This window comes from Canis aureus, chromosome 6 (genome assembly GCF_053574225.1).
Source record: "Canis aureus isolate CA01 chromosome 6, VMU_Caureus_v.1.0, whole genome shotgun sequence".
Classification (NCBI taxonomy): Eukaryota; Metazoa; Chordata; class Mammalia; order Carnivora; family Canidae; genus Canis; species Canis aureus.
In genome coordinates this window covers 42,323,801-42,350,472 of record NC_135616.1, presented here as the reverse complement: position 1 = coordinate 42,350,472, position 26,672 = coordinate 42,323,801, and the positions used below count along the sequence as shown (strand labels likewise).

General features: G+C 51.9%; 1 protein-coding gene across 1 annotated transcript in view; it reads left to right on the top strand.

The window, feature by feature from the left end:
• Positions 1–10,074: 10,074 nt before the first annotated feature.
• Positions 10,075–26,672, top strand: part of PYCR2 (pyrroline-5-carboxylate reductase 2) — a 131,178-nt gene continuing 114,580 nt past the window's right edge. Inside the window, exon 1 of the mRNA XM_077901308.1 lies at positions 10,075–10,080. The gene's annotated coding sequence lies outside the window, so the exon portion shown is untranslated. The remainder of the gene's footprint in view (positions 10,081–26,672) is intronic.

Here is a 26,672-nt window from a genome sequence, read left to right as displayed (position 1 = left end):
CTGGCCCCTGGAGAAAAGAGGAAGAAGAGACTGCCTCACGAGGGTAGTCCTCATCACATCCTGAGTGGCCTGGATGGTTGTGTGCATGTGCAAGGCCGTGCCACACTCAGGAGAGCTCAGAGAGGGCCGCAGCTCTCCACACACACCCAGCTGAGTGGCATGCCTTGCACGCATGCAGACAAGATACGAAAAGCCTGGTAGGAAGCAAACCTGGGTCCAACGCATCAAACTGCCTAAACTTTGAATGCATTCCCCTGATGTACACACAGTTCTCACAGCAGAAGGTAAGAGCCTTCCTGGCGCAAAACGTTTGGCGCAACCTTTGACTAATTGCAGACTCACAGGGACAGCCTCTAGAAAAGTCTTAAAAGTCAAAACAAGGGCAGCCTGGGTGGCTCAGCGGTTTAGCGCCGCCTTCGGCCTAGGTTGTGATCCTGGAGACCCAGAATCAAGTCCCACGTCAGGCTCCCTGCTTCTCCCTCTACCTGTGTCTCTGCCTCTCTCACTCTGTGTCTCTCATGAATAAAGAAATAAAATCTTAAAAAAAAAAAAAAAAGTCAAAACAAGAAGACAAAATGAGCAGATAGTAGCACCTCCACACTGTGGGGATACACTCCACAGGATTCCTCTAAGCAAGCCAATGAACTCGCAAAACCCAACTGCAACCATGGCACCGGGACAGGCCAGAATCCAGACCAGACCTGGGATGACATGTTAGCTAGAACGTCCATTTGTGGGGCGCCTGGGGGGCTCAATCACTTAAGCATTTTCACTCTTGGTTTCAGCTCAGGTCATGATCTCAGGGCCTTATGCTTGTCCCTCTCCCTCCCCCTTTGCACAGGTGCTCTCTCTGTTTCTCAAATAAATAAATAAGATCTTTAGAAAAATCAGATGCCCATTAAAAAAAAAAAACACCAAACAAAGTAATAAAATAAAATAAGATGGGCAGCCCCAGTGGCACAGCGGTTTAGCGTTGCCTGCAGCCTGGGGACCCTGGATCAAGTCCCACGTCAGGCTCCCAGCATGGAGCCTGCTTCTCCCTCTGCCTGTGCCTCTGCCCCACCCCCCGTGTCTCTATGAATAAATAAATAAAATCTTAAAATAAAATAAAATAAGATGTCCATTTGTCTATAAAAAAATATTAGGAGATGTGCAAAAAAAAATCCAGGGGTGCCTGGCTGGCTCAGTCAGTAGAGCATGGAACTCTTGATCTTGAGGTTGTGAGTTGGAGCCCCAAATTGAGTGTAGACATTACTTTAAAAATAAAAATCTTTGAGGGGATCCCTGGGTGGCACAGAGGTTTGGCACCTGCCTTTGGCCCAGGGCACAATCCTGGAGACCCGGGATCGAATCCCACATCGGGCTCCCGGTGCATGGAGCCTGCTTCTCCCTCTGCCTGTGTCTCTGCCTCTCTCTCTCTCTCTCTCTCTCTCTCTCTGTGACTATCATAAATAAATAAAAATTTAAAAATATATATATATAAAAAAATAAAAAATAAAAATCTTTGAAAAAAAATTATGCAAAGAAATAGGCATACTTGCCTATTGACCCATATTCTAGAAAAAAGGGAGTGAACAGAAACCCATTGAAAGGGCAGCCAGATGTTGGACTTTGTCACTCTCCTTCCTTCCCTTCCCTGTGCCAATTTCTAGGGAAGAGGCCCTGATGGCAGCAAGGGCCCACCCCTGATCCTATCAACCTGGGGGAAGGGGGCGGGGGAGGGCATTAAAAACTTCTAATGACATACCAGGTAGGCACTACCTCCTTGACCCCATATGGAATGGATGTGGCTCAGTCCCTAGAAATATAGAAAAGACTGATTCCAGTCCAGGTTGGGTTCAAAAAAAAAAAAAAAAAAAAAGGAGGCATTTTAAGAATTTATTTAAACAAAAATTGTTTGGACTGGAACATGCCCAACAGGAAGCGGTTAGGAGTGCTCCGCCAGGAGCCAAGGGCAGGACTTATATAGAGAAAGTACAGATCAAAGAAAGGCAATCATTTACTTGGCTATAGCTTAAGCCTACTTGGCTTTGTGATTGTTGTTCTCCCTTTGATTTCGTGACCTTGAGGCATTTACAGACTTGGATTTTGGTTTGCTTACATAGCCCCCCCTCCTGGCATTAGAGCCACATCAGTGTAGTGGCCTCCTTGTTTAATTTTTTAAAGTTTTTTTTTTTTTTTTTAAGATTTTATTTATTTAGCCATGAGAGACACAGGGAGGCAGAGACACAGGCAGAGGGAGAAGCAGACTCCTCATGGGAAGCTAGATGTGGGGCTCAATCCCAGGACCCTGGGATCACGACCTGAGCCACCCAGGTGCCCCGGCCTCCTTGTTTAATTGAATGGTGGAAACCCCAAAGGTGTCTGCCCCCTTTGCTTCTGATGGGGAGCAAAATACTGGACCTCAAAATATGCCACCTTGGTTTGTCTATTATTTTGAGCTGAAGGCAGTTAAAACCCAGCAGACTCAAGAAAAACTTTTACCTCCCCCTTAACTATCTAAAAATTTTTAGATAGGGGGCCTGGCCCAGAAAGAGAGCTGTTAACAGAGATAACTTTTTATCTGAAAGACCTAACTGTATGAGGGCAACCACCTAATTACCAAACACCTGCTCTTCTTGCCCCATGAATCACCCACCACCCTTCTGGAGTGCAGCTCTCATCCCCTTCCCTCACCCTGGAACACGGGGAAGCCTCCACTGACCCCTGAACATACATAATTAAATTAGTTTTTCTCCTGTTAATCTATCTTATGTCAATCTGATTACCAGACCAGCCAAGGAACCTAGGAGGAGAGGAAAAAAATTTCCTCCCCTGTATTTCCTTTCTGAAAACGTAAGCAGTAATGCCCCAGGAGCCCAAAGGCACTTGGATTGTTCTGCCCCTCAGGGGAGGGCATTCTGCGAGCCATTTCTTAAGAATGTGCTTTGCAAACATTCATTCCCTCATGGAGGGCTGTGCAGAGCTGGGAGGGGGTTGGTGGGAATAGGGCCCATCACCCCTAGCTCCTTTTAGTTATCATGTCTCAGAAGTGACGCCACCATTCCATTTAATATAAATGGCACTCAAAAAAAATGGCTGTTGGATCTTCTCTCTTCTTTTCCCTCTATTTCCTCCAACTCTGATCAAGTTTGGGCTGTGTGTGCACAGGACATGGGTGGGAACCCTGACAACACTCAGGGTGGGCCCTGTGTGAAATGCAGCTCCCAACTTGCAAGGGGAAGACAAAAGAACCAGGAACAAGAAAAAGAAAAGGTATTGAAATAGGCTTAGCTACTTTAGGGTTTTCCTTTGTATTTATTTTTAGCAAGGATTGTGTGCCTAACTCTGCATTAAAATAGCTGATGCTACCAGTCATGCTTCCAGGCCCCTGCACAGGGCAGCCTGGCAGGCTTTCTGCAGCCCAAAGTGGAGGCAGCTGGCAGGCCTGGCCCACCCAAGCTGGGGAGAGGGCATTTGTTTCACGGACCCCCCGGACAGAACTGTTGGCAGCATGAATGCAAACAGAAGCAGGGTTTTGGGGATATGGCTCAGGCTAGGGAAAGAGAGCTCTGGGGCGGGGCGGGGGTGGGGTGGGGGGGCAGGCACGCTTGAGAACTTAAGCTTCCAAAACGCCTCCCCTGCTGAGATTCCTCCACTGATCACCAAGCCTGGTGCCCCAGGGACGCAGCTCCCCAGGCAGCCAGTTCTCTGCGCCAACGCTCCTCCGGGGACTCCCCTCTGAGGAGTCTTCTTAGGAGGGCGGGTCCGGGAAGACTTTCTGGTCAGCAAGTCCTATCTTGAAGCCTCTGGTCTGTCACATCCTTGTCTCCTGTCCGCTGGCCACCTGGGAGCAACCGGGTGGCTGAGGCGGGGACCAGAGGGGTGTCGAGGAGGGGACCCTGGCCACCGTAGTGAAAAGGTTCATGAGACAAACTTCCCTTTGTCCAAGTGCCTGCACGTTTGGCGCCTCACTAGTGACCTACCTCCATGCAGAGTGGGACAGAGTCCCTGAGCAAGTGAGGCTGATACCCCTGAGTGGGAAGGGTGCCCTGGTGTCCACCACCGCCTTCGGAATACCAGGAATGCCAGGGAAGAGACCGTGTGATGCCACTATGCGTGAGGACTTCCCGTGTCACCCCGAGGACAGCTGCGGGGCGCCCACACTCCAGAGGTGGCTGTGACAACCGCTACAAATCTTACCTGCCTGTGCACCTGACTGGTATTAAAAATAAATTTGGCAAAATGAGCAGTGTTCCAGATGTGTGATTGGCTGAAACCCTGAGCAGGCGCCTCTGCGGCGGCCGAACGGGAGTCCCAACACCGCAAAGCCCCGGGGTGGCGCGGGTGGGCCGCCTGGGCACTTGTTCCTCTGTCCCCTTCGGGGGGCGAGTCTGTCGGCTGACGCTGTAGGAGGAGCACTGTTGCACTTGCTTCCAAGGGGCTCTGTCTTGCAAGTCCTAAATCTGGTACCTGCTCAGCAATCTGGTACCTGGCCTGGGGAGCAGCGCTGTGACCCGAGCAGCTTATAAACTTCTCTGAGCTCCCATTTTACCTTCTGCAGATTGGCGCTAACGAGAAGCTTGCCAGGAGGCTGCGCAGCGCGCTCGGGTCGGGGGCCGCACCGAGGTGACGACGAGCTCCGGACCTCGTCGGGGCTCCGGGCCTCACGGCCGCCAGCGCCCCGGGAACGCGGGCCGTCCTTCCCAGCCGGGGCTCCCGGGGCCGCCGCTCCTGCGCCCCGCCCGCTCGGCGCCCACGGCCGCGGCCCAGGGGCCCTCCCCGCCCCCTCCGCCGCCGTCGCGGCCCCGGTCCCCTCCCCCCTCGGGCGCGCCGCCCCCGAGAGCCCGCGCCCCACGCGCGTCCGCGGCCCCTGTCTCCCACGGACCGGGCAGGCTGGCCCCCCGCCCCCCGCGCTGCCAGCAGCTGCCAGGAACTCAAGTATTAATAGGTACAAACTTCCTGGAAAGATTTTCGTCTCCCAGACAGAGGCCCCGCCTTCCTCCGCCAAGATAAATAAATCCCGGGCCACTCCGGGGTCAGGCGGCCGGGAGCTGGGAAGCCTGGCGGGGCTCCCGCGCGCCCCGGGAAGACGCGCTTCTTTGTGAGCACCGCGGGGGCCCCCTCCCCGCCCCCCGGGGCCCTCCCCCTCCCCGCGCCCGGCTCTCCGGCCCCGCGCTCCGAAAGGCGCGGCTCGGCCAGGGCGCCCCCCGAGGCCCAGGCGGGATGGAAGACCGAGCGGATGTAGGCGCCTACGCGACCTGGGCCGCCCCCTGGCCTCGCCGCCCCCCGCCCCCCCCCCACCCCGGCTGCCCGGGCCTCCGTGGGCGGGGTCCAGCCGGGCCGGGGCATGCGGCGCGCGCGGCCGGGTGCGCGGCTCCTCCGGGGACAAAGCCCGGCCCCCGGGGCCGTGCGTCCTTTGGGATCCCCCGAAACGAGCCCCCACTTTGCGTTTAAAGACGCGCTCTGCTCTTTCCGAGTTCCCCGACCCCCTGGTCGGCCGGGTTCCCTGGGCCCCGCGGCAGCCCCCCCGCCCCCCGCAGCCGGTGCAGGTCTGCACCCGCCGCCCCCCGCAGCTCCAGGCCTCGGGAGGGAACGGCTGCCCCGGATTTGCTCCAACTTTTCTCCCTGCCTGGAAGTCATTCGTTCGCGCGTGTAAATGTGTATGGAAGGCCTTTGGGGTTCGGGCACCCATCTGGGCGCTGGGGACGGAGCAGCGGACACCCCCCGCCCCCCGTCCCCGGAGCTGCACTTCAGGGCAGGGTTAGAGTAGCATCAGCACAATACGTGACGTGCCGGGTGGTTATGGGAAGGAGATGAAGGGAGCGCGCAGAAGCGGCCGTCGCTCTCCTGCGATGGGCCGAGGGAGCCGGTCCTGCAGGCGGCTGGCGGCCCTCCTGTGCTCCCCCTGCCCGAGGGCCCGGGAGGCCGGACGCCCCGGAGGAGGCGCCTGAGAAGCTGGGGGCGGAGAGGCAGGAGGGGACGCCACTGTAAGGACTCCGGCTCCTCTCCTGGAGGAGACGGGAGCCCTGCAGGGTTCTGAGCCCGGGAGGCACTGGTGGGACTTGTTTTCCCCGCAGCACTCCGGGGAACAGGCTGCAGGAGCAGGGCCAGGAACTGCCAGACCAAAGGAGATCCTCGGAGCGCATCCCGATCCCAGCAGAGCTGCTGCGGCCTGGCCGGGGAGGGTGCCCCGCAGTGAGAACGGCTGGGATCCTGGAAAGGTTCTGAAGGAAGGACTGACAGGATTTATTGCTCGGCCAGAGAGGAGGGAGGAGAGGGAGGAAGGAGTCAAGGAGAGTACCAAGGCTTGGGCAGGAGTAACAGGAAGAGAGTTGTTGCCTTTAACCAAGAGGGTCAATACTGGCCTTGCTAGTTGGGGGTGGGCGGTGGGGCATGGGGTGAGGAGAGCCCAGTTTTGAGCAGGCCAGGTTGGGGCACCCATTAGACATCCAAGTGCAGGCTTGAGTAGACACCAGACTGGCAGGTCCGCAGTGCAGAGATGTGTGGCTGGAGATAAACACCAGGAAGTCACCCGCGAGGCCATGCTGCCCTTTACAGGCACAATTTCTGAGGTTACCTAGCTCAGTGCTATCCCATGCAGTCGCCACCAGCCCGTGTGGCTACTGAGCACTTGAAATTAGTGGAAATTGTGCAACTGTTAATGTTTTAAGAAAGATTTTATTTATATTTTTAGCATAGAGATAGAAAGTCCAAGCAGGGAGAGAGGCAGAGAGAGAAGCAGATTCTCCATTGAGCAGAGACCCGATGTGGGGCTCAATCCCAGGATCCTGGGATCATGACCTGAGCCAAAGGCAGACACTTAACCCATTGAGCCCCCCAGGTGCTTGTAAAATCTAAAATAAGATCAAGAATTTCAAATAAACACCTGGCTGCCTCAGTTGGAAGACCATGTGACACTCCTGATCTCTGGGTTCCAGCCCCGCCTTGGGTATAAAGTTACAAAAAAAAAAAAAATTTTCCATTGAAAATTTAGTGTCCACACTGAGAGACACTAGGTGTGTAGGTGTTAAATACACATTGGATTTGGGCAGCCCCGGTGGCGCAGCAGTTTAGTGCTGCCTGCAGCCCAGGGCGTGATCCTGGAGACCCTGGATTGAGTCCCACGTCAGGCTCTTTGTATGATGCCTGCTTCTCCCTCTGCCTGTGTCTCTGCCTCTCTCTCTGTGTGTCTATCATGAATAAATAAATAAAATCTTAAAAAAAAAAAGAACTGCTTAAAAAAATACACACTGGATTTTGAAGATTTAGTACAAAAATGTAAAATATCTCATTAGGACTTTTTACATTGAGGGCAGCCCCGGTGGCGCAGCCGTTTGGCGCCGCCTGCAGCCTGGGGTGTGATCCTGGAGACCCTGGATGAGTCCCACATCGGGCTCCCTGCATGGAGCCTGCTTCTCCCTCTGACTGTATCTCTGCCTCTCTCTCTCTCTGTGTCTATGAATAAATAAGTAAAATCTTAAAAAAATACTTTTTACATTGAATATATGTTTAAATGATACTATTTGGGCTATCTACGGTTAATAAATATATTATTAAAATTAATTTCATCTGTTTCTTTTATACTTTTAAAAAATGATACTAGGGTGAGGTGGCAGTGGAAACTCGAGCTCAGAGGATGCTCAGTTCCAGTTGCTGCCCTGAAATCACTAAATTTGCCTCTAGGTAGAGGTGCCCACCTCCCAATCCTGCCTGCCCACTCTCTTTTTTCCTATTTATTTATTTATTTATTTATTTATTTAGGAGAGACAGAGAGAGGCAGAGACACAAGTGGAGGGGGAGGCTCCCTGCGGGGAGCCGGATGTGAGGCCCCTGGATTGCAACCTGAGCCAAAGGCAGACGCTCAACCACTGAATCACCCAGGTACCACTTAAGATTTCTTTTTTCTTTTTTTTTCTTTTTTTTTAAGATTTCATTTATTGGGCAGCCAGGGTGGCTCAGCGGTTTAGCGCTGCCTTCAGCCCAGGGCCTGATCCTGGAGACCCGGAATGGAGTCCCATGTCAGGCTCCCTGCATGGAGCCTGCTTCTTCCTCTGCCTGTTGTGTCTCTGCCTCTCTCTCTCTCTCTCTGTTTCTCTCTCTCTGTGTGTGTGTGTCTCTCATGAATAAATAAATAAAATCTTAAAAAATTTTTCATTTATGTATTTGACAGAGAGTGAGCAGGTGAGCACAAGCTGGGGGAGGGGCAGAGGGAGAAGCAGGCTCCCTGCTGAGCACGAAGCCCAAGGCAGGGCTCCCGGGCTCCATCCCAGGACCCTGAGATCATGACCTGAGCCAAAGGCAGACGCTTCACTGACTGAGCCACCCAGGTGCCCCATTCTCTTAAGATTTTATTTTAGGTAATCTCTACACCCAAGAAGAGGCTCGAACTTATGACCCAGAGATCAAGAGTCCCACACTTAACTCCACCACCCCCAACCTCTCTTTTTATTACAAGACTTGGAAGCAGCAGGAAGGAAGAAGCATCTCTCCTTCGCTGCCCGTCCCCGCAGGGCCCTCCCTCCTGCCCCTCCCCTCCCGCTCCTGGGCAGCGCAGGCCCCGCCCCTTCTCACCTGCCGAGGTCACTTCCTCTCTGGCCCTGCCCATCCTCCTCCCATCCACCTGGGAGTGGGCGGGGCGGGGCTGGGGGTACCAGTCCTTCTGGCAGCTAAGCCCTCTGCCTTCTAATTAGCCCTGCTCTGGCCGGACTCGCCGTTCTAGCCGGTACCGGGCCCTGGCACTGTGCCTTACGCCTTCCTTGCCCCGGGGCTCCTTCTAAAACCAGGTCCTGGGGGATTCCAGCAGAGCCTCCCCAGAGCCCAGCACAGTGCCCCCTGGTCTGTAATGAAATGAAGCTGGGTCTTTGGAAGAAGCGGTGCCCTAACCTAGCACCTCCCAGTGTGTCCGGCCGTGCAGCCGAGGTCGCCTGGGCTCGCTCACCCAGGAGTCCTAAGGGTAGGGGGAGGCAGGGGAGGCCTGGATCAGTGACATCTGTGTGAGCACTCTTCCTAAATGGACGCGACCTCAGACCCTTGCTAAATGCTTATTAACACCATGTCAGGCCATGAATGTACTAGGGAGGATGCCATCTCTTGCCATTGGAATGAAAGTCCCCAGGCACCCTCCAGGGCAGATGTCCTCAGCCAGGCACTGCTCTAAGAAATGCAAGGTCACAAAACACATCAGGGGTAGGAATTACACTGATCTTACGAAAAAGATTCTTCTCTTTCAAGTGGCTCTTTGGGACTTTCAAGTGTTGTTTACTAGTCATTACCCAACCGAGTGAGGAGTGACAAATTTGAAAATCTCAAAACAACCCTGGTTAGATGTCTCTGCCCGCTGAATACTGCCTATCACAGGCATCTCCAAGATCCATACAGTAAGTCAATGGGGAACCGTGACTAGAATTGTAAGAATATGATTTGCACAGGATATTTTAAGGAAACTTGTTTAGGACTGAGAATCCTCTGTGTGGAAGTCAATGAGTGAAAATTTTATTTGCCAAGCAGGTTTTCAGGAAGATGGATCTTGTGTGAAACAGAGTCAATTTGAATGGAGTTGTGAGTGTCTGTCTCTTACACACAAAGTCGGGAGGCAGAGATCCCAGGAGTGGAGGGCGGCTTCACTGTTCAATGACGGTTTCCACTCACTCTCAAGGTGACACAATGTGGCTGCTGGCATTCCAACCCTTGCCTCTCAGTTCCTGGAAGGAGGAAGATGGGAAGGACCAAAGGGGCTCAGCTCCCTGTTGAGTCAGCCCCCTTTAGAGAACTTTCCCAGAAGCCCCACGGAGCGACTTCCACTTACAACCCCCCTCCCCTCAGAACCAGGTGTGCCCTGGGGCCTGGGGCCTGAGGATAGGGTGGTCCCAGGCGTGAGGCAGCCTTAAAAGGAGCAAAAGTTGAATGGCAGTGAGAGGGTGGGTGAGGGATAAGAGCAGATGGAGGTAGTGTGTGGCTGCCTGGGTCAGGTGCATGGGGGACACCAGGCCAGACGTGCTGGGCTCAGGTGGGCTGGGGTGGGTAGAGCAGGGAAGACACCTGAAGGCAGAGCCCTGGGGGAGATTTGGCTGGGTCTTTCTCAAAGCTGGAGGGCTCTCTACCTCCGTAAGGCAACGGAAGTCCTTCACACCTGCAAGCTGTGAATGACCCGGTGGGCACAGCCCCAAACCAATCCACGCGCATGGTTTCTGCTGCCAGCCCCAATTGTGTCTACCAGCACCTCAAAGGTAGTAAGAGTGTCACAAGAAATCATGGGGGCAGGCCTTCCCTTGGGCCTGATCACTTGCTGACAGTATAATTTCTGGGATGAAAATGGAGCCCAGGTAAGCACAAAGCAGCCAGGTAAATCCAATGGCAGCCCCAGCAGTCACCAGGGAAGAGCAGCGTGGGGGAGGAACTGGCCACTGCAGCGTGGCCACCCATGACATTCCCGTCGTCCACAGCAGTCTCTGCAGAGGCAAGGCCCACCCTTTATGTCTACAGCAGAGCACCGCGGTTCCCGAAGTAAATGCCCCAGGTCACAGGGCCGATGCACAGCGATCTAGACTCCGAACACCAGGCTCCTGGACCCTGAAACCCACATTTTTGTCTGGCAGGCCTGGCAGGGGTAGGGATGGGTATCCAGGGCCTCGCCCCATGGCAAGGCAGGGCCCAGCCCTCTCCTGGAGCTGAGTCCCGGCCTCGTGCAGGAGGGCCTTCTTAGAAGTGTCTTTCTGGGGACGCCTGAGTGGCTCAGAAGTTGAGCATCTGTCTTCGGCTCAGGTCCTGATCCCAGGATCCAGGATCAAGTCCCTCATTGGGCTCCTTGCGGGCAGCCTGCTTCTCCCTCTGCCTATGTCTCTGCCTTTCTCTGTGTGTCTCTCATGAATAAAAAAATAAAATCTTTTTTTTTTTTTTTAAAGAAGCGTCTTTCTGGGGTTGTGGTCACATGTTTTTGGCAGTGTTGGAGCATCCTGACATGCTGACGGTCACTAAACTGAGGGCTAGCCAGGTCTTGAGGCTCATGCCCAAAACCCTCCCACCCTGAGGTTGAGGAGGGACGTGGACAAATGTACGGTTCAGCTGAATTGAAGAGCCTTGGGGACGCAACAAGTTTTCCAGAACGTGCGATCTGCCTTTTTTCCTTGTATTTCTGTGAACTTTACTGACTCCAGAACAGACCTGAGACCCTGGACGTCACTAACCTCTTGGTTTGTGTGTGGTGGTGGCGCTGGGTGGAGAGGTGGGAGGGTTGAGGTTCTCCAGTCTGTTCTCCATAGACAGGGCCTTCTCTGCTATCTCTGTCTCTGACCAGAGTAGTTTCTAGAAGCAGCGCTTCCTCTGGTACCTCCTGGGGAGCTCCAGTAGCAGCACATAAAGAAGAGCACATTTCCTATTCCCCCTGCCCAGGAATGGGTGGAACCTGCCCGGGAACCTGGCTCCCAACTACCCATGAAGTCTATTCTGCACATTTGACATCTATATATGTATTTTTAAAGATTTTATTTATTTATTTATTTATTTATTTATTTATTTATTATTTTTTAAGATTTTATTTATTTATTAATGAGAGACACAGAGAGAGAGAGGGGCAGAGACACAGGCAGAGGGAGAAGCAGGCTCCATGCAGGGAGCCCGACATGGGACTCGATCCAGGGACTCCAGGATCACACCTTGGGCCAAAGGCAGGTGCTAAACCACTGAGCCACCCAGGGATTTCCCCCCTGACATCTATATTTTTAACAACTCTGTCAAGTCATATTTTACACATTGTCTAATCCACTCATTTTGAATGTACGAGTCATAGACTCTTTAGTCAATTCTCCCAGTTGCGCGGCCATTGCCATAGACCGGCTGTAGACCGTGTCTGTTCCCCCAATAAAGTCCCTGACACCTGCTCTCTCCTGGCCCCGGGCAGCCGCTCATCCATTTTCTGTCTTTATAGATTTGTCTTTTCTGGACAGTTCACATAAAGCAGTGATGCCACGTGCTGTCTCTCGTGCCTGGCTTCTTTCCCCATCCAAAATGCCATCAGGGCTCCTCCACAGCCCAGCACCATGTCAGCACGCCATTGCTTGGTTTTGCTGTCTAGTATGGCCATGCCATATGCTGCCTCTCCATCCACCAGCTGTGACTCTTGAATAACACTGCTAAGAACATCTGTGTGTAGAAACTTCCAATTCGTTAGTTCAAGCCCTCACAGTCCTGTGGATGGGGACACCAAAGATCATGAGAGCCATGTCCAAGGCCTCACAGCTACCACATTTTATCAGTTCTAGAAAGTACGTTCCTTTCATATTTTCTATTTCTGAAACCAGGATGTATCTTATCACTGGCTTGTCACAGCTCCTTGACAGCATTTCCCCCTTTCTTAGTGGCACAAAAAAACATTAGAATATTTTACAATCAAGGGCATCTTAAATGTGTTGAGATACGCCATTAAGGTTCACACTTACTTGTGGGACACTGAGGTGGATCAGCAGTTGAGCGTCTGCTCAGGGCTGATCCCAGATTCCCAGGATCAAGTCCCACATCGGGCTTCTTGCATGGAACCTGCTTCTCCCTCTGCCTATGTCTCTGCCTCTCTTTCTGTGTCTCTCATGAATAAATAAATAAAATCTTAAAAAAAAAAAAAAAGGCTTACGCTTACTTAGTCAAGATTCTTGGTGGCAAGTGACAAATCCAACTCAGAGGGGAGTTTAGTGGCACGACAGTGGTGAAGGATCTGAGGAACAGGCCACTGGGTTGGAGGAAGAACTGGTGGGCCCTTGAAAGGGGGACTCAGCACCATTAGGTCTTTGCCCATCTCTCATCTCTGCTGGTCTCTGCCAACAGGCTCTTTTCCTCCACGAGGCCATCTTGGCTTTAGAGTCCTGCCACTGAGTCACCAAAACCTCTCCACAGGCCTCTGTGTGGCTCCCAGGAAAGAATTCTGATTGGCTGCTTGACTCATGTGTTCGCCTCTGGTCTAATCACTGAGGCCTGAGGAATGGGGTACTGCTACAGTCCGAGCTGGGCGGACATGCCTTTTGCTTCTGGCCGGGAAGTTTGTTACCAGGAGCAGGAGGGCAGGAGCCAGTGAGCCGGGCACCTCCGCCACCATTCCCTTAGGCCACTACTGCATGGTGCCACGCAGGTCACTGCAGACCTTACAGACTCAGGGTGTTTAGGAAGAATATCTGAAGCCTGTGGTTCATTCCTTCTGTTGTGAGGTAATGTTCTAAAGAGGTTAATTACAACTCCAAGAACCCTGTTGTTTGAAGGATTTAATAAAGCAATGAAATATGCATGTAATATACTAGGTGTAATTATGTGTAAGCTTCTCATCAAGTAAAGATTTGTTTGCAGACAGTCCTCTAATAGAGACAAGAAAGAATCTTTTAGGATTTGCCGTGTTGAATTTAAGCCCCAAAGTATTGGCTTATGTTAAGCTATCCCTTTGAACTGTGTACCATCTCTTCGCGTCCCCCTAAAGGATCCTGGCACTTTCCTGCATCTACCCTATGGCTGTCGTTCCTTTATCTGAACTGCCCAGACCCCTTTCCTCATCCACGTAGCTCCATCTGAAGGCACGTTCTCCTCTTCCAGTTTCCCATCGTCCCCTTGCCAGCACTGGTGGGTGTGAGTGTCCTGCTCTAAGTAGCAGGATGATATCCTGAGTACAGACTAGATTTTTCCTGCCTGTGTTTTTATTGTCGCATTTTAGGGAAGTAGCTGGGCTCTCCTGCACCCTTGGCTCAGGAAGGTAAAGTCCAGGGCTTGAGACTCTCACTTCCAGTAGTTTGGATAGAGGCTAAGCTGGTGCAACAAAGAGACCCCCATATAGTCATTCAAGCAAGGTGGAAGTTTCTGTGTCTTGTACCAATGCCAGGGAGGATGATGTGGCTCAAGACAGGTCAGCTGCTGTGCTCCACACATCAGTCAGGGACCCGGGTTTCCTGGATGCTGTGTCCCTCCATCCCCTAAAGGGTTATCCTCCTTTTGCATGGTCACCCCATCTGCATTCCAGCCCACGGAAAGGGGAGCATTCAGAATAGCACAAGTCCAGGGTGGGGGCACAGCACACATTACTTCTGCTTACTGTGCATCGTCTGGAATTAAACCAAATAAATGCATCCAGCTGTTGGGAACGCTGGCAGATTGGTCTCTAGTTGCAGCGACATGTGCTAACCTGAACTGCTTTACTATAGAGGAGGGCGAAGGTAGTGCGGGCATAACCAGGAAGTTACTGCCTTCTCCTCTCTGGCTTTAGTTGTGTCAGAGCTGGTGTCATTGAGGAGGTCATGCCAGGTGCCCAGGGGGTGGGGAGGGGTGACAGCTGTAGGCCCGGAGGAGAGTCTGGGGACAGAAGGGGGGTTCTGCTCCAGTTATCCATTCCTGTGACATCAGCACCCCAAAACTTAGTGTTCAGCAATGGCACAGCTTATTTTGCTCACAAATCTGCTATTTGGGCAGCATTGGGTGGGGATGGCTGATCCCTCCTCTGTGGCATCAGCTTGGGCCTGGAGGCAAAGGCTGGTGGCTGGAATCACCAATGATGGCTCCATCACACATGGTTGCTCACTGGGGCCTCAGCTGGACTGGTGGCCAGACACCCACAAGCAGTCTTTCCGTGTGGCTGCTGGGATTTCTCCCAGCCTGGGGCTTGGGCCGCGCGGAAGCAATCACCTGTTCTGAGGTCACCTCGGAGTCACACAGCCTCTGTCCTCCTGCACATCTGTTCAGCCAAGCGAGGTACGGAGGACGGCCCGTGCTCAAGGCGAGGGGAAGTCAGTCTCTGCTTTTTGATGGGAGGAGAAGCAAAGAATTTGTGGGTATATTTCAAAACCACCCCGGGTCCAAGGAAGCTACTTGGTTAGTGCCCAGGAAAGGGACAGTATTTCAGAGGCTGCTTGTGACACTAGGGTGGGGGGAGGTCCTACACATCATGGTGCCCCACTTCACTCAAGAACCGCAAATTCTTTTTCTTTCTTTCTTTCTTTCTTTCTTTCTTTCTTTCTTTCTTTCTTTCTTTTCTTTTTCTTTCTTTCTTTCTTTCTTTCTTTCTTTCTTTCTTTCTTTCTTCTTTCCTTTCTTTCTTTCTTTCTTTCTTTTCTTTCTTCTTTCTTTCTTTCTTTCTTTCTTTCTTTCTTTCTTTCTTTCTTCCTTCTTTCTTTTCTTTCTTTCCTTCCTTCCTTTCTTTCTTTCTTTCTTTCTTTCTTTCTTTCTTTCTTTCTTTCTTTCTTCTTTCTTTCTTCTTTCTCTCTCTCTCTCTTTCTCTATTTTCCTTCCTTCCTTCCTTCCTTCCTTCCTTCCTTCCTTCCTTCCCTCTTTCTTTTTTATAATCTCTAACCCACACGGGCTTGAACTCATGACCCAGAGATCAAGAGTCACATGCTCTTTGGGACGCCTGGGTGGCTCATCGGTTTAGCATCACCTTCGGCCTAGGGCGTGGTCCTGGAGTCCTGGGGTTGAGTCCCACATTGGACTCCCTGCAAGGAGCCTGCTTCTCCCTCTGCCTTTGTCTCTGCTTCTCTCTCTGTGTCTCTCATGAATAAATAAATAAAATCTTAAAAAAAAATTTTTATAAATAAAATCTTAAAAAAGGAGAAAAGAAAGAAATTGATCTTCAAAAATACAGGGACCCACTCCCATTTATTTATCTTAGAGAAATGAGCATTTATATTCATGCAAAACCTCTGCACCAATGCCTATGGTAACCTTCCACGAGTCCTGGAAAACTGGCAACACAGAGTGTTTGAACCAGGCACGGAGCACAGGTCAGCAAATGTGATGAACGACGACACAGGCGACGACACGGGCATCGGCACGGACAGGTCTCAGAGGCATCGTGCTGAGGAGCAGAGCGGCCATGGGCCGTGTGAGGCCAAGTATCTGGCATCGTGGGGAAGGCGTGACTGCAGAGACGGGACAGCAGGAGGGACCTGGGGGCGGTGACACTGTTCCTCATCACAGTGATGGTTTCACGAATCTGCACACGTGATAAAGCTTTTGGGAGTGAGAAGGTCAATTTTATTGTACAACATCTCTCCTTATCCACAATTTCACTTTCCGTGGCTTCGGTGACTGTGGTTGACCGCCGTCAGGATCAGATGGTCCTTCACCTGACTCAGCCTCAGAAGGTCAACACAGGGGCGCCTGGGTGGCTCAGTGGTTGAGCATCTGCCTTTGGCTCAGGTCTTGGGATCGAGTGCCGCACTGGGCTCCCCGCAGGCAACCTGCTTCTCTCTCTGCCTGTGTCTGCGTCTCTCTCTGTGACTCACATGAATAAAAAAATCTTAAAAAAAAAAAAGGTCAACAGCAGCCTAGTGATGTGTTACCCACGTGCGTTACCTCTTCATGTGAGCCTTTTATCAACTCACATCATCACATGAAGGGGGAGCACAGGACAATGAGATATTTTGAAAGAGAGAGAGAGAGAGAGACCACAGTCACATGACTTTTATTACATTGTATTGTAATAATCATTCTATTTCATTATTAGTTATTGTTGTTAATCACTGTGCTTAATTTATATATATTTTTGTGTTTTTTTTGTGCTTAATTTATAAATTAAACTTTATCATAGGTCTGTGATGTATAGGAGAAGAAAACAGTCTACACTGGGCTCCATACTAGCTATGATTTTAGGCATCCAAGGGGTCTTGGACCACATGCCCCATGGGATAAAGAGGGGTGACTGTGTGTAAATTCAAGAACTAAAATGAAATTATACTTTTCAACAAATGGTGCTGAACAATTGGACATCCACATGCAAAGAGGAGGATCTAGACACAGACTTTACATCCCTTACCAAAATTAACTCTAACTGGATCGTAGACCTAAATGTAAAGGGTTAAACTATAAAACTCCTAGAAGATACTCTAGAAGAATATCTAGCAGACTTGAGATGTGGTGATGAGTTTTAGATACAGCATCAAAGGGCAGCTCGGGTGGCTCAGCGGTTTAGTGCTGCCTTCAGCCCAGGGTGTGATCCTGGAGACCCAGGATAGAGTCCCACGTCGGGCTCCCTGCATGGAGCCTGCTTCTCCCTCTGCCTGTGTCTCTGCCTCTGTGTGTGCGTGTGTGTGTGTGTGTGTGTGTTGTGGATAAATAAATTTAAAAAAATCTTAAAAAAATAGATATGGCATCAAAGGCATGATCCACAAAAGAAATAATTAAAAACTTCTGTGGGGCACCGAGCCAGGCTCTGTGCTCAGGGCAGAGTCTGCTTGGGATTCTCTCTCCCTTGCTCTCTGTCCCTCCCCACTCTAAAATAAAGAAAATAGATCTTTTTTTTTTAATTTTTTTATTTATTTATGATAAGCACACAGTGAGAGAGAGGCAGAGACACAGGCAGAGGGAGAAGCAGGCTCCATGCACCGGGAGCCCGACGTGGGATTCGATCCCGGATCTCCAGGATCGCGCCCCGGGCCAAAGGCAGGCGCCAAACCACTGCGCCACCCAGGGATCCCAAGAAAATAGATCTTAAAAAAAAAAAACCCAACCCACTTCTGCTCTGTGACAGACATTATCAAGTGAGTGAGGAGAGAAGCCACAGTTTGGGAGAAAATGTTTGCAAAAGACACATCTGATAAAGGACTGTTACCCAAAATATACAAAGAACTCCGAAAGCTCCACAATAAGAAAATAAATCAGCAGATTGATAAATAGGCAAAAGACTTGGACAGACACCTCCCCAAAGAAGAGACACAGATGGCAACTAAGCATATGAAAATATGCTTATGTCACGAATTGGTAGGAATTGCAAATTACAAGACACCACTGCTCACCTACTAGAATGGCCAAAATCCAAAATGTCAGCAACACCAAATGTTGACAACAATGTGGATCAATAAGAACTCTTATTTATTGCTGGTGAGGATGCAATATGGTGCAACCACTTTGCAAGACAGTTTGACAGTTTCTTACAAAATCAAACATTCTCTTATCATATGAGCAATCACACTCTTTGGTGTTTCTTTTCCCCAAGGAAGCTGAGAACTTAGGTCCACACGAAAACCTGCACATGGATGTTTATAGCAGCTTTCCCCATAACTACCCAAGACGTCCTTCAGCGGGTGAGTGGGTAAATAAACCGTGGTCCACCCAGACAATGGGCTAATATTCAGAACTGACAGGAAAGAAGCCATTAAGTCATGAAAAGATACAGAGGAACCCGAAATGCACATTACTAAGTGAAAGAGGCCAATCTGAAAAGGTTATATACATTATGATTCCACTCTGTTGACATTCTGGAAGAGGCAAAGGTGTGGAGACAGTGAAAGAGCAGTGGTGACCAAGGCTGGGGACGGAGGATGAAGGAGGGAGTAATGAGGAGTGTTAGGGCTGCGACAATATTTGGGGTGACAGAATGAGGGTGGATGCCCAGAATGTATAGCACCAAGCATAACCCTGGCTGGGAAATCATGAAATGTCCCACCCGGTTGGGATGTCTGTACATCAGAGAATATGTAGGGGCAGGGGTGTAGGGGAACTCGCTGTACATTCTGCTTAATTTTGCTGGGAACCTAAAACTGCTCTAAAAAAATAAAGCCTATTGGGTCGCCAGGACAGCTCAGTCGGAGGAAAGTGCACTCTTGATCTTGGGGTTGTGAGTTTGAGCCCCACATTGGATGTAGACCTCATATGAAAATAAATAAATAAATAGGGATGCCTGGGTGGCTCGGTGGTTGGGTGTCTGCCTTTGGTTCAGGGCGTGATCCCAGGGTCCTGGGATCAAGTCCAGCATTGGGCTCCCTGCAGGGAGCCTGCTTCTCCCTCTGCTTATGTCTCTGCCTCTCGCTGTGTCTCTTATGAATAAATAAATAAAACCCTTAAAAAAAAAAGAAAAAACAGACTCAGTCCATCACAGACACCATTGCTAAGGGTGAGGTTGCTTTTATTTAGGTAAAGAATAGTGACACTGGGGCAGCCCGATGTCTCAGTGGTTTAGTGCCGCCTTCAGCCTGGGGCCTGATCCTGGAGACCTGGGATCGAGTCCCATGTCAGGCTCCCTACATGGAGCCTGCTTCTCCCCTGCCTGTGTCTATGCCTCTCTTTCTCTCTGTGTGTCTCACGAATGGATAAATAAAATCTTAAAAAAAAAAAAAAAGAAGGAACAGCGAGACTATTTATTTGAGAGAGAGAGAACATGAGCAGGGGGAGGGGCAAATGGAGAAGCAGACTCTCTGATGAGCAGGGAGCTGATGGGGGCTCGATCCCAGGACCCTAAAATCATGACCTGAGCCGAAGGCAGACTCTTACCCCACTAAGCCACCCAGGCACCCGTGAGTCAATTTAAATCTATTAAGCAGTAGTTTTGAGTGAGAGCCAGGGAAAGGAAGAGAGGTGTCTGTGGCAGGTGCAGGCGGCAGGGCCAGCGGCTCTCCTGAGAGGGCTGCCCGATAGCCGTGGACCTGACAGTCCGCATGTCTGTGGCAAGCACAGTTGCTGGATGACGTCTCCAGGAAGCACCAATAGGAGAATCACCGCGTAGACCTCTCAGGCTTGAGAACAAATCCCAGCCTTTCTGCAGAAGACTGTTCTTCTGGCTTGCTATGGGTCCTGGGCAGAACTTGATCACCCCACCAGGGTCATGGGGTGGCCATGCACGCACACGTGCTCACCTGCTCAACGGGCCCTGGGATCGGGCATGCACCGCACACCTCCATCACAGGGATCAGATGGAGAGATTGGGCCCCAGCGGGTTCAGAGGCCGCAAGTAAGTTGGGTGAACAGGCGGCTCACAAGCCTTCAACAGAGACTGGCTTCGTTGCCTCTTTTCCCCTGATCCCAGGACCTCATAGGAAATTCTTGTGATCTGACTGTCAGCTGACTGGTGGGGAAAGAGTTCAGGTACCATTTACAGATGGCTCTGCATGATACACTGGCTCTGGCCGAAAGTGGACACCTGGAGCCCCAGCCCGAAGCCCGGAAGGACTGTGGTCCAGGAGATTCTCCCTGGAGGCCAGGCCTTTCAGGCACCCGTGTCTGTCTGCACCGAGAGGCGGCCAGAGTGTGTCTCCACACCACATCTGGCGAGGACAAGGAAGGAGGCTGATTGGCAGATGGGTGACAGGTGGTCAGGGCAGGGAGGCTCTCTCCAAATGGGCAAGGAATGCGAGGGTACCTGTGGCTGCCCTCGAAAAACAGGCTCTTGACAGGCAGGCGAGTGAAATATGTTCTCTGGATGTCAATCGGCCTCTTTCCCCAGCCATTCCAGCCAGGGCTTGCTCACTGGGCCCAGGAAGACAAGAGGCCACGGTGGCAGAGGGTGAAGGTCTGCGAGGGCCTCCCCTTACCAGATGGGCACCTGCTGTCCACGTGCCAGCAGCGGAGGCCAGCACTGAGCCCCGCCACGGGCCTGGCGGGGGCCCAGCCAGCCACCTCGCAGCAGGGCGATTACACTGGACCCTTCGCATTGCGGAAGGGGTAGAGAGATTTGTCCCCTGTGCACTATACACATAACCTGCCTTCCCGCCCGGGGAAGGTTTCTACCAGCACCACCAAGCGTGGGCTTGCCTTACTCACTGTCCTGACATTCCACGCGACTCTGCTTCTGATCAAGGAAGTCACTTCACATCAAAAGCACAGCAGCAAAGCGCTGATGCCCATGGAACTAACTGGTCTAACCACATGCCTTATCACTCAGAAGCAGCTGACCTATTGATAGGTGGAGCGACCCAGTTATGGGGCCTGTGGGGAGTCACCACTCTGAAGGGATGGGGTTCCGTTTTACTGGGTCCAGCAAAGGCTTTGAATTAGAGGCCACCATGTGGCGCCATCTCTCCCCTGGCCACAAAACAGGGGGCTGGGAAGGAGGGGTGGCAGTGGCAGTTATCACACCCGACACCCCACTCCTGATCCCCGACGTCTGTGCCAGGGAAGGGCCAGTCAAGAGACAGAAACCACGGCAGCTATTGCAACAGAGAACATTGATTATAAAGGATTGTTAAGTATGTAAAAAAAACATGTTAACTAGTAACTGAACGACTAAGAAGAAAACCATCAGGCGTCACAAAGGCAGAAACCACTGGAAACAGCCAGCCTCCTAGGATGTAGGAATTCTGAGAATGTGGACCTCTGGGAGTGTGCCACTCAGTGAGTGCTGCACCTCGCCCACCTGGCAAGAAGGCCCTGTGTGTCCAGGCCCAGGCTTCAGACAGGGGCACCGTCCAACCAGGCCTAGTGTCTCTGGGGGTGTTGCTGTGTGAGGAGGAAGCAAGAGACTGCCAACCGGATTTAGCTGCTGTTGCTGGGCTGAAAACTTTAGACGGAGCGTGCCCAGAAAGTGAAAGCTTGCAGGAGGCCCAGAGGAGGCCCAGAGGAGGAGCAGTCCCTGTGGCCTCCTGCCCCACACTCCCAGAGGAGCCTGCTAGGGCAGCTGGGAAGCAAGAGCTGTGGACCAGGCCCTGGACAGAGACGTCCAGGTGGGGCCCAAATCATCCCTGCCAGGCAAACACAACGTACCAGACCTAACGAAGATTTCCCACATTTCCTAATTATCTATATTCATTCATCTACCAAAATTGAAGACCTGCCTTCCAATTCTGACTCTGTCCCTTCATGGCTCTGTGAGTACTACCTGTCACTTCATCGCCAGGAGCTTCTGGGTCTTTGAAGCAGGGGGAACAATGCTTATTTCTCAGGGCAGCTTATTTCTCAGAGCATGAAAACTTAGCATGGTACTCGGCACACAGTAGAAAAGGTACTCCAAAACATCCATTCACCCCGAGTAGGAAGCCAAACAGCCTTCTTTAAAGTGTTTGTTGGGACATCTGGGTGGCTCAGTGGTTGAGTGTCTGCCTTCGGCTCAGGTCCTGATCCTTGGGTCCTGGGATTGAGTCCTGAATCGTTCTCCTGCAGGGAGCCTACTTGTCCCTCTGCTTGTGTCTCTGCCTCTCTCATGAATGAATAAATAAAATCTATATATATAAAGAGAGAAGTGTTTGTCAACTGTCCTCAACATTGTTGGGCCCTGGAAATCTTGGGCTAAGTATGTTCCTTAACTCCCAAGAGGGGGGGTGACTGGCAGATTCTGAGAGGCTCTGGGGAGATCCCGGGCAGCACCTAGCTGAAATCCCCAAAAGTCAAGGTGATATCCTCTCTCTGGATGTGCCCTTTCCTTGGAAAAATATCCTGGTTTGCTGAGAGTGCTTTAACCTGCCTTCTCTCAGACTCACTGTGAGGACTTGATTCTGTGAGGTGGGGGAAAGTGTCTGATTTACTAAATGGTTCTTCCAAACCTCTGGACAAGACCGCCCTAAAGGTGGTACTTGTGCTGGGATTCCCCCCCTACCCCCACCAACCAGACCAGGAGAAAAGCTGACCAAGGTCTGTAGGGTGCCCTTGGGGGCACCCTCCCTGCATGCTGAAGGCCATCTGTATACCGCACCACCTTTGTTGTCCCCAAGACTCGGCTTCCCCAGGACTTGGGATTCCCTCTGTCCCAGGGCAGCTCTGCAGGCCTTGTGGTGACCTCCTAGCTGATCTCTGTGTCACGCTCCCATGCTGGTTCCTGAGGAAGATCTGGTCCTGACCCCTGTAAATCCTGCTCATCCTGGAGGTCATCAGAAGGACAACCTGGCCTAGTGCTCAGCCCCAGGCCCTCCCCTCCCGAGTCAGAAATGATATGCCTGGGGATTCCTGAGTGGCTCAGCGGTTTAGCGCCTGCTTTTGGCCCGGGCATGACCCTGGAGACCCTGGATCCAGTCCCACATTGGGCTCCCTGCATGGAGCCTGCCTCTCCCTCCGCCTGTGTCTCTGCCTCTCTCTCTCTCTGTGTTTCTCATGAATAAATACATAAGATATTAAAAAAAAAGAAATGACATGCCTCCTTTTGACCAGGAACACTGGGGATGATATGGAAACCTTGGGGATCTGAGGATCTTGGGGACCGGGGGGGGGGGGGGGGGGCCTTGGGGATCTGGAGACCTTGGGGACCCGGGGACCGCCTGGTCACCCTGCCTCGCAGTTCCTAGCAGAGGCCGAGCCCGAAGCCGGAGTGTGGCAGGGGGCAGGTGGGGGAAGGCCACGGTGCAGGGGCTCCCCGGAGTGTCGCCCCAGCTTTGCGCCCCGCTTAGTCGGAGCCAGGTCCCGGCGGCGCACGCGGGGGCTTCTCGGCTCACCAACGCTAGGTCTCCCTCCACCTCCCGGGAGGCACCTCCGGCCCAGCACTGTTTGCCCGGGGGCCGCGTACAGCCCGCCAGGATGGGCGCACCCTACCGGCCGCTGCAGCTCGCGGGCCTCCAGGAGGCCACGCGCCCGGGCGGGGGGTCCCAAACCCCGGGGCCGGAGCCGCTGCGGGGACAGCGAGCCCGCGTCCTCCCCGGGAGGCTGCGGCCCAGGCACGGGCGGCGGGAGCGCCCAGGGTAGCGGGGGGTGGGGTGGGGTGGGGTGGGGTGGGGTGGGGTGGGGGCTGGCGGGGCGCGCGGCAGGGCGCGGGGCGGGGGCCCGGTGGGAGCGTGGGGGGCGTGGTCCTGGAGGGAGAGTTCCTGAGGGGCGTGACCTTGGAGTCGCGATCTGGGAGGGGCGCGGCCAGGGAGGGCGCGGCGAGCTTCCCGGGGGCGTGGTCTGGGTGTGGCCTGAGGACACAGCGGAACTTGGCGGGCGTGGTCCGGGTGGGCGAAGCGGGGCCACCCGGGGGGCACGGCCTGGGGGCGGCCCCTGGAGCGGGCGGAGCGCGGGGGGCGGGGGCGACGGGCTGGGCTCGAGGGGCTTGGACGAGCGGCGTCCCGGGCTGCAGCGAGAGCGACTCCGGGGGACCCCGGGCGCCCCAGCGTCGGCCGTTCGCTGAGCGTCCGACGTCCTCCTGCACCTCGCCAGCCGCATCCCTACGATGATTCCGAAATGCTCCTGTGGGGAGGGCCTCTCTGCAGCCCCGGGGTTCGCGTGCAGGGTCCGTTAGACGCCTTCAAATGCTCGCCCCTGGGGTCTCTTGGCGAGTTCCAGCCCCGGGACTGGGGGCAGAGAGGAGTCAAATATAGAAACTAAAAAATATAGAGACTTAAAAAAAAAAAAAAGCTCTGTCCTAAGCCACATAAAGTCTCCTCCGGTGGCACAAGCGGTCTCCAGTTTCAGACGGGTAAACTGAGGCCCGTGGAGGTTCCGCGTCCTGCCGGGGGTTATGGGAGAGCGGAGCTGACGCCCTCCGTAACTTAGCCCGCAGGTGCCTCGGTTGCACACGTCGGTGACAGCGCAAGGGTGCAACCAGGAGGGACACACAAAACGACTCTCGCGAGGCGGAACCGCGGACCCAGGACGGGCCCACGACAGGGGCTGGGGGCGGGGGGGCGGGGACGCTCTGCGCTCTGCGGACGCGGTGGCAGCCGGCTCGCAGGTCCTGCAGAACCCCCGAGGGAGCAGGTGCGCGGCCCCCGGCACCGGTACAGCCTTACGGCGGCTGCGGACGGGGCTCGCGGAGCCCGGGGCCTGGCCGGCGGCGTGGCCCCTCCCCGGGCTGCTGTGCGGCTCCGCCGGAGTTTCCAGACCTTTTCCGGCACGTAGTCTCCGCATACGCTCCAAGTGTCCATATCCGCGCGTTTACTTGCAAAGGTTTTGGTTGTTTGCTTACTGTTTTTGTTAAACTCTAGAGAAGAAATACGCTCCACTATCCCGCAGATCGCTTTTTCGATTTAACTGTGTAGCTTGGACATTTTCTCACATCCGCAAGCATTGGTTTCTCTGCCTGATTCTTTTTAATGGCTACATACTATTTCTTAGTATCACTACATAAAATTTTATTTAGCCATTCCTCCAAGGATAGGCTTTAGGTTGCTCAGATTTCTCCCTTATAGAAACAGCACTATAGGGGATCCCTGGGTGGCTCAGCGGTTTAGCGCCTCGCCTGCCTTTGGCCCAGGGCATGACCCTGGAGACCCGGGATTGAGTCCCACAGTGGGTTCCCTGCATGGTCTCTGCTTCTCTCTCTGTATCTCTCATAAATAAATAAAATTAAAAAAAAAGAAATACTACTGCAATACATAAGTTTGCCCTAGAAATTCATACCTTTACATTTCTAGGGAACGAAATGGAGATTTGGGGAAGAGTATTAAAACATGTAGGAACACATGCTCCTTTGTGAATACTACAATGATCTTACTCTTTAAAAAAACTGAAGTTCACTTTTATTCAAAGTTTTTTTTTTAATGGTTTTATTTTAAGTACTCTCTGCACACAAGGTGAGGCTCCAACTCACAACCCTGAGATCAAGAGTCCCATGCTCCAGAGGCACCTGGGTGGTTCAGTGGTTGAGCCTCTGCCTTCAGCTCAGGTAGTGATCCTGGGGTCCTGGGATTGAGTCGCACATCCAGCTTCCTGCAGGGAGACTCCTTCCCCCTCTGCCTGTGTCTCTGCCTCACTTTCTGTATCTCTCATGAATAAATAAATAAAATCTTAAAAAAAAAAAAAAAAAAGAGTCCCATGCTCTGAGGACTGAGCCAGCTAGGGCGCCCCCTCTTATCCAAGTTTTGAACACTACATTGTATGTTGGATTCTCATATAATCTTGGTTCTGTTTCTTTTTTAAAAAAAATATTTTATTTGTTTGAGAGAAAGAGAGAGAGATAGGGAGCAGGTGCACAAGTGAGGTGAGGGGCAGAGGACAAGGGAGAGAAGAGGGGGGGAGGCCAACTACCCATTGAGCAGGGAGCCAATGGAGGGGCTCAATCTCATCCTAAGATCATGACCTGAGCCAAAACCAAAAGAGAGACTTAACTGACCTAGCTACCCAGGTGCCTTTAACATGACAGGTGCTTAAAGGAAGTCTTTTCTCCTTTTTCTAAAATGTCTTAATTTACTTGCATATTTTCCCTCCCAGATGGACTTCAGAATTAATGTGTCAAGTTCCATTAAAAATCTTGTTAGAGGAGGATCCCTAGGTGGCTCAGTGGTTTAGCGCCTGCCTTTGGCCCAGGGCGCGATCCTCGGTCCCAGGATCGAGTCCTGCATGGGGCTCCTGGCATGGAGCCTGCTTCTCCCTCCTCCTTGTCTCTGCCTCTCTCTATGTCTATCATGAATAAATAAATAAATAAATAAATAAATAAATCTTAAAAAAAATCTTGTTAGAATTTGTGTTGAGGTGATCTTATTCAATATGGGAAAAACTAAGATCTTTACAGTGTTGAGTAGTTCCATCAAGGAACATACATCTTTCTTGATTTATTCACATCTTTTCTAGGGCTTTCAAAAATATTTTTTAAAAAAGTAATTCTCGGGATCCCTGGGTGGCGCAGCGGTTTGGCGCCTGCCTTTGGCCCAGGGCACGATCCTGGAGACCCGGGATCGAATCCCACGTCGGGCTCCCGGTGCATGGAGCCTGCTTCTCCCTCTGCCTGTGTCTCTGCCTCTCTCTCTCTCTGTGTGACTATCATAAAAAAAAAAAAAAAAAAAAAGTAATTCTCACACATTTCCTATGTTTATTTTTTGATGTGTTATAGATTAGTGGACATTGTGGATATAATTGTTTATATTACATTTTTATTTATTTATTTTTTATATTGCATTTTTATATGCTGATCTTATAACCAACAATCAGTTTAATTATAAATATTTTTTTAGTTTAATTATAAATATTAACCAGTTATTGGTAATGTATAGAAATTCTATTGATTTTTATATATTTTATAGCCTGCTGTCTTATTGAGATCTCATTAAAACCAATAATTTTGTAGTTGAAACTCTTTGGCAAGATGAATATTGTTTGTTTTTAAAATTTTACTTATTTATTCATGA